Source organism: Rosa rugosa, chromosome 6 (genome assembly GCF_958449725.1).
Source record: "Rosa rugosa chromosome 6, drRosRugo1.1, whole genome shotgun sequence".
In the NCBI taxonomy this organism is placed as follows: Eukaryota; Viridiplantae; Streptophyta; class Magnoliopsida; order Rosales; family Rosaceae; genus Rosa; species Rosa rugosa.
Genome location: NC_084825.1, coordinates 14737762 through 14745910, shown reverse-complemented (window position 1 = coordinate 14745910; position 8149 = coordinate 14737762). Strand labels below are relative to the sequence as shown.

The following is an 8149-nucleotide window of genomic DNA, read 5'->3' as shown; positions in this document are numbered from 1 at the left end:
CCGAAATATGGTCCAAAAATGGGTCCCACAACGGATCCCTTAAAATGGCCAAAGAAAAAAAAGATCCTCACTAGAATGACTATATATATATATATAAGGCCCTTCCACTAAATGATCTCTTTTTTTGGTCTTTTCTAGGGATAGGGCATTAGACCAACTTTTCGATCACATTTCGGCATCTCAACCGTTCAGTTTTTAAGTTCTAATGTGTAGATTATTTCTGCAAATTTTTAGCCAAATCGGTGATCGTTAAGGTATCAAACTAGATTAAATCAATGGACGAACCAAATGTGTCAAACTTGAACTGTTCATACATATAATCCTAACTCGCCATTTTGAATGCCTTAACGATAATCAATTTGGCTGAAATTTTGCAGCAGTGATCTACACATTAGGACCTAAAAATAGAACGGTTGAGATACCAAAATATAATCGAAAGGTTGATCTAATGCCCTATCTCTAGAAAAGACAAAAAAAAAAAGGATCTCTCACTAGAAGGGCCATGTGTGTGTGTCTATGTATGTATATGTGTGTGTGTGTGTAACAAGAAGGCTTGCAAAGATCGGAGGCATAGTGCGGCGGTACCACCCACACACACTCCAAGGTCGCCTCTGTTCGCAGAAGGGTCTTGAACCCAAGATAGCTAATAACCCACTGACTGATTCTGCCTCATTGGGATCCATTTGAGATAATTTTTTTTCAAAGGGATTATGCCTCGAATAGATTGTATCTGAAAGAGATTGTACCTCATTCGGATTTTTTCCTTGAGCAAATCTCTCGTCACTCAAATCCCCCTTGAAGAGTTTCGTCTTATCGAGATCCTCCTCGACAAGTTATTTTCTCCTTAACTAGATATATTAGCCTCGACCAGATATTTCTACCTCCACCAGATATATCCGCCTTAACCGGATATTTCCACCTCGACTGGATATATCCGCCTTAACAGGATACTTCCACAGACCAAATATCTCCGCCTCGACTATAGATCTCCACCTTAACAGGATATGTCTTCCTACACAAAAAATCTCCTTATTGAGTTACTAAAATTATTTTCAAAACTTTTCAACCCCACACCAAAATTTCAAAATATATTTGTCTTAATGTAGATCGGGGTCCTCTAGTACTCAAGTCAATTATCACTTATATGTGAGTATTTGACTAAATTCATACCCATTTTTATTTTTATAAATATATTTTTTTATTATTATTAGTATTTTTTTAAATAGAGGACATTTTTATTTTTATAGAAGGCATTACCGAAAAATTAGACGGGGGATAATGAAAACCTAAATGACCGAAGGCGGGGAGGAAAACAAATTGGCGCTAATCCAAAAGAAAAAGAAAAATAAAGATAAACCCTAATTAAGGAGAAACAGAATCTTATCTCTCATTGTTTTCTCCTCTACTCAACTGCGTCTCTGTGGCATCCTCTCTCAATCTCACATCTTTGAAGCTCTCTCAGATCACTATCTCTCACGGAGGGTTCCTCCACCACTGCCAACAACACCGTCAAGGTCATTCTGCTTTCCTATGATAAAAGTTGTTAAATTTTAATATTTCAACATTGATTTTTTTGCAATTATCGACGGATGCAGATGGGTTTTGTGCAATTGTGGGTTTCTTTGATATGTAATCTTCATGAGTTGTTGGGTCTCGATCTCTTGCGCTCATAATATAGAATTGAACAAGTATCTTAAGCATGTGATTGTGTTCTGCTTTGGATGGATTCTCTCAGTTTTTGCATAATTGGTTACCCGAACAAGTGTTGTGATTGCTTTTGGATTTCTCTAATGATTTTGTGATCTGGGTATTTCAAAAGTTTTGATCTTTCTGGTTAATTCCTTGCAAAACTTCAGTTTATAACTACAACCTCTGTTACAATCCATTGCACTATTATTATAAGAATATAGTTGTTTTTTTTTGCATTATGAATACATGGCCCAATCTTGTGTTAATGGATATTAAATGGTAGTGCCAAGACACTCCAAAAGAACTTCTGTTGTGAAATGCTAAGTTTAGCTTTAGCAGATGATTGCCACGGCAATGTAGGAACTGAATTAATTAAGATGATTAAGGCTCATATATTGTTGTATTCCATGTGAAATAGAAAGCACATGCCCTGGGCAGACTAACAAATGTAATCTTATTTTTCTTTTGATAAATATATTTCTTGTATCTAGGAGTCTTCTCCTGTAATTATTAATATTTTCTAAGAAAGTATTGGGAATCCTTATATGGAAGACATTTTTCTTTGTGAAGTTAGAGACCTTGATAGCAAATCATTTCTATCTGACATAAATGAGATCGTGGACTACATAATAAGTTAATAACCCATTTATTGGGTCCTCCAGTCCATATACTAAGATCCACAAATGCAGCTAATTGATATGTATAACACATTACCATGAAATCCCCGCAGAATTATGTTCTCTTTAATTTGGCTCAAACCAATGACTAGTTTTAAATGTGTAATGTTACAAGCAAGAGAAAACTTGTGTTATCATTCTGTATCATAATATGTAAACCTGTAAATCTTGTATTATCATTCCTTATGTAGAATACATCCAGTTGTAAGTGTGGAGAATTCATTACATATTGATACTTAAATTACCTTTTGTGCAGGAAAGAGTTGGACCATTTCCAAAATTTAGCTCAAGTTCAAGATCTTAAGGTAATCATTTTGTTCTGTGCACTCATAATTTTTTTAGCTTCCATTTTAGTCTTACAATCAGTTACTTTATTTGATGATAGGATCTATATCAACCTTCTATAAAGCCGAAAAATTAATTATTGGAATCCTTAATAAAGGGAGATAGTATATAATTGTGGAGGAGATCTATAGATGGTTTATACATGTCTAAATGACCATATAATGGAATATCTAATGTTGTTGGGTATTATGTGTTAGGGGTTTATATATATAGCTAGATTGATAAGTAGAGAAGGTGTTGGCTGAGGAAGAGTAACTGGGTCTGCTTATAAAGACTCAGTTTAAGTAAAGTTGGATCAGAATTTATAAAGAGTAAAATAAGACAAGTTAAGAACAATACTATAGGAAAGAATTGAGTTAAAGAAGCCCTGGGAATCGAGTTAGCAGATTACTTACTACTTTTTGGTTATCTCATGCACTACTAAAAAAAAATGGAAAATAGGCTTTCTAACACAACTTGGTGCATAAAGTGCAGGTTAGACGACAATTGGATCCTCAAATTGTTGATAGAAGACAGAGCCTCAAAATTAGTCAGTGTCATCACCAGGTGAGTTATATTCTCTTATTTTTTATATGTATAATATATACTTTATGCTAATTTGTATGTGTGTTGATAATATATACGAGTTTGATTATGCACAAGAACCCTAGATACATTCCCGACGTGTGCATAGGTTAGCGTAGATGGTGACCGGATGAAATTTAATTTTGATTGCTTGATCATTAGAATTCTGAGTGTTTTGACTTTTGTTTTTGATGATTGAGTGATGTTTCTTGTGCTTTCATGACCTGTTATTCATGCTTGTGTGGAATTATACATGTTCATCGCTTTCTTGAGTAAACATGTTCATCGCTTGTGCTTTCATCGCTTGTGTGGAATTATACCTGTTTCTTGTGCTTTCATGACCTGTTTACTAGTACATAAAATGGAAGGAAAATAAAAGATATTGTGATTATAATTAGGGCATAATTATTAAAAAATATTTAACATTGTATAATTTTTTTTTTACGATGGACTGAAGTTGGATGTACTTGAAACATAGATTTCAACCAGAATTTACCAATGGTCTCAACAAAAGAGGAAGTATTAGAAAATAAACACAGATGTTAAAACTGAAGAAGAATGGGCTTTTCTGTGCACTCATTTTTCTAGTAAAGATTTTCAGGTACGTACAAGATTGTTTGTTTATTCTTTTTATTTTTGCTATAGTTACTTTTCAAATACTACACTAATTTCGTTAATAATTTCTACATTTCAGTCTTCTCTTTAATGATAAGAACATAAAATTACAATTCCAAAAGAATCATTTGATATGTTATACTTTCCAGATTGTTTCAGAGAAAAATTCTATTAATAGGTCACGTTTGAAATATCACCATAAAGCAGGGTCGAAGTCTTTTATGTCGCATCAAGAACATATTGTAAGTTATCTATATAATTTTATTAATTAATATATTGTACCTATTATACATGTCTTAACAACATTTTTTTTGTTTAATGCAATAGGGTGCACAAACAGGGGAGATGCTAGGTGCAATTGAACGCTTTGAAATGAAGTACAAAAGCATTAAAAAAAGGTTGGGACTTGGGAGCGAAAGAATTATGGGTAAGTGACCTATTGATGTATATAATATAACTTGAATTATAGATGTATAACTATATGGAAAATACTTCAGTACATTAATGTATCGATACATCAAGTAGACTAGGTTCAATACAGATGTAGACTAGCTCAGTACAAGGGTAGACTAACTCCATGCATGTCTACCCATGTACTGAGCTAGTCTACCTCTGTATTGAACCTAGTCTACTTGATGTATCGGTACATTAATGTACTGTAGACGATCCCTAACCATATATGCATATTCATACGTAAATATGTATTTATATAAAAAACGATTACATAGATTAAGATGATGAATATATCTATATATAGATTACAAGAGATTATTTTGATTTACTAGGAACTAAGCATACACACTTAAATGTATTTTCTTTTATTTGCAGGATCAAATGGTTAATATGCGAACTAAGACAACCCTTCCTGATGGGACTCGAACCATGAATGATGATGAAATATGTGCAAAGGTTCTTGGAGTGAACAAGAAAAGATTGATGCACAAAACGTGCTGATCCAGGAATTGCAGGAGCAAGGCAAAAAGTTTGAGCCGTTCATGGCAACCTTTATGAACCAACAAGCATCAAGTTAGTTATGCGTATCTAGGATTTAGTATCAGTTAAACAAGTTCATTGATTTTTGGATCATTTTTAGTTCAGTATTGACTTTAGACTATTCCAATTAGTAGTTATGGTAGACAACATTATGAATTATTATTTTGTTTATTGTTTAACAAGTTTTGAATAAGAATCCTCTTTTTAGAATAAAATAATATGTATCGCTGGCAGGTTGTATCGTAATAAGAAGACAACTGCAACAAAAATAAATTTCCTCGCTATAGATTAAAATCAATAACGACAAAAATAAATTTTCTCACTATAGACTGTAGATCCTACACTGACGGAAAACACATTCCTCGTTGAGTATCTTTATTGAGAAAACTTTTTCTTCTTGAAAAGATATATATTACGATGAAACAAAATTTACTCGCTGAAATCAATTTATAGAGAGGAAAAACTTCCTCGCCCAAAGCTATTTATAACGACGAAAATATTTTTGTCCCAAAAACCGTAGTCCCTACACCGACGAAAAACACATTCCTCATTGTTGAGTATCTTTATCGAGAAAACCTTTTCTCACTGAAAAGATACATTTTACGATGAAACAAAATTTTCTCGCTGAAAACAGTTTATAGCGAGGAAAAACTTGGTCGCCCAAAGCTATTTATAACGACGAAAATATTTTCGTCCCAAAAACTGTAGTTCTAACGCCGACGGAAAACATATTCCTCATTGTTAAGTATCTTTAACGAGAAAACTTTTTCTCGCTGAAAGAATACATGGTACAATGAAACAAAATATCCTCGCTGAAAACAATTTACAGCGAGAAAAAACTTCCTCACCCAAAGCTTATAACGACGAAAATTCGTCGTAGAAAAAGTAGTTTAAATATTTTATTTATTTACATTTTTTAATTTTAGTTATCATTGGCGAGGAAATAATTAATTTCGCGACGAAATTTAGTATGTCGGAAAATATATTTAACGACTATTTTGTAATCGTTGAACTTTTTTAACGAGAAAGAAGTATGGGTTTGAGTGAGGAAAGAAATTGTCGCTATAGAGTAACAGCGAGACAAACTAATTTCATCACGAAAAGGGTTTGACGAGGACATTGTTTTTTCGTCGCTAAAGCTTTTCTTGACGAGCATTCTCGGACGAATTGAAGACGAAAAGAATTTCCTCGCGGAAGTACTTCAGCGACGAAATGTCTGTTTTTAGCGAGGAATTTGTTCCTCACAAATGAGGTTTTTTTTTGTAGTGCCACTTGATATTGCTAGGTTTGAACTTTTGAGAAATGCACTTGGGATATGTTCTAAGTATTGAGGCATCCTAATATATGTCCAACCTTTCGTGAGAAGATTGTGAACTTAGTGTACTTTGACTACTGTCATTAGGGAATTGAACATATTTTCAGTCTTGTATCCCTTATTGCCATGCCTTATTCTGGACATTGATTGTGTACTTTCGCTTAGCATCTTAATCAGTTAGACTTTCTTTGCACTATTATTTGTAACCGTATGTGGTGGCATGTTACTTGTTTCTTGTACAGAGTTTATAGGTGAAGCAGGTGATCTAACTCAAAGGCTCGAATGTTTCATGTCCCTCTTCTCAAAGTAATCAGGTCCTAGTTGTGGTGAACTTTTTAGGATTTGTAAGAAACGAGAATGGAAAATTGTCTACCTCCTCTCAAAGTAATCAGGTCCTGGTTGTGGTGAACTTTCCAGGGTTTGTAAGAAACGAGTGGTTAGGTGCCTATAAACTAAAATGGTGAACATACAAGCAGCAACTCGAGACCCTCTTCATCGAGCATCCTTGTTATGTTTAGTACCCTAAGATCGTCTGGTCTGGGAGTTACTGAGAGGTGTCTCGCCACATGAGTTCTTGCTTTTACCAAATAAAAATTTATGGTTGAGTTATACTATCACTGTAGGAACAATGTTTCCTACTTCTCTTAGGAGACCTCCTGAGCAAAGTACAAGTCTTCAGATCCCTTACTTCATCTCTTCTCTCTTTCTCCAAATATGTTTCTCAGCTCCATCTACTGGTTACGCTCACATTTGACACAGGTTTACTGATTAAGGTCTACCCATGAGTCTCAATTCTCTTTGTTAATAGAATACATCATGGTTGATTCTCTGAGATATGTTTCTTTCCCTAATTGATGTGTGCTCTCTGTGCTTCAACTAAGCTATATTTTCTCACTTCATGTTGTGACAAAACTATTACATGCCTAGATACTTGAACAAGAAATATGTTGTGTGATTTGTCTTCTTCTTTATCGTTCATTCCTTATGTGCCACTTGGTTCAATGTGATTTTATTTTTGCTTAAGCATGCTCTAAGGGGGAGAATTCAATGTGCATGCGCCTTTCTCGGTTCATTAAACCGTCATAACTCTTCTCCTTCTTGGAGAAGCTATGTTGAAACGGCATCTCTAACCCTATCCTTGTACTATATAAAGAACCTTTGTCTCTTCCAGATTTCACTAGGGTTTGTCTGAGTGTGCAGATTCATAAATTTTCTTTTCTCATCATGGTTCGTACCAAAGTGACTACTCGTATTGGAGACAATCCACGCCACCCTTCTCTCTCTCTAGAGGAGGAAGGCCGATCTCGCGCCGGTGTTACTCATCCTGGGGACCCTCGTCCCACTCGTGACCGTAGCCGGAGTCTTCCTCTTCTTCCTCATCGCTCGCCTCGTCTGCATCCTAAAGAGTCCGCCTTTTCCCAGCCTATCCCTGCTCCTCGGCCTGCGGCCACCCTGGAAAGCCTGGCCGCGTCTATTGATGATCTGCGCTCGTCTCTCCGTGATAGTATTATGGTGACAGACTGGCGGGTCACATGCATGATTGACTATGTTGCTGACATGAACTTCTCGCTGATCTGTTGTCACACAGCGCTGAACAATCTTGCTATGGAGGTTCAGAACATGCAAAGTCATCCCCCCGGGTTTCCTAAGCGGGAGGCTGTGCCAAGGGAGGCGTCTCCTGCTCCCAGAGCCCCTGCCAGAGGTGATCCTGGACCATCTACCGTGGCTGCCCAGGCTGACAGTGACGACAGTGATGATTGGCTTACAGAGGAGACCTATGACCGGATCACCAAGCTGAAGGAGGAGAAGTGAAGTGCCTTCCTATTCAAAGGGGGAGAGGATAAAAGATGAAAAAGTTATGTGTTGAATGGGAATGCCCAAAGGGGGAGATTGTAAGTATATTGGGCTATTACCATTCAACACATACTTTCCCAAGGGCACTAGGAGATCA

At 35.9% G+C, this 8149-nt stretch overlaps 1 long non-coding RNA gene across 3 annotated transcripts; it reads left to right on the top strand.

Moving 5' to 3' along the window:
• The first annotated feature begins 1285 nt into the window (after nucleotides 1-1285).
• Nucleotides 1286-5233, top strand: LOC133716015 (uncharacterized). 3 transcript variants are annotated; one of them, XR_009849311.1, is made up of 7 exons: nucleotides 1286-1514; nucleotides 2623-2671; nucleotides 3186-3257; nucleotides 3733-3876; nucleotides 4040-4132; nucleotides 4218-4317; nucleotides 4719-5233. It is a non-coding gene; the product is annotated as an uncharacterized LOC133716015 (long non-coding RNA). The 3 variants fall into 3 exon arrangements; XR_009849310.1 differs by having other exon boundaries at nucleotides 3181-3257; nucleotides 3754-3876; nucleotides 4719-5230; XR_009849309.1 differs by having other exon boundaries at nucleotides 1287-1514; nucleotides 3754-3876; nucleotides 4719-5141.
• The last annotated feature ends 2916 nt before the right edge of the window (nucleotides 5234-8149 follow it).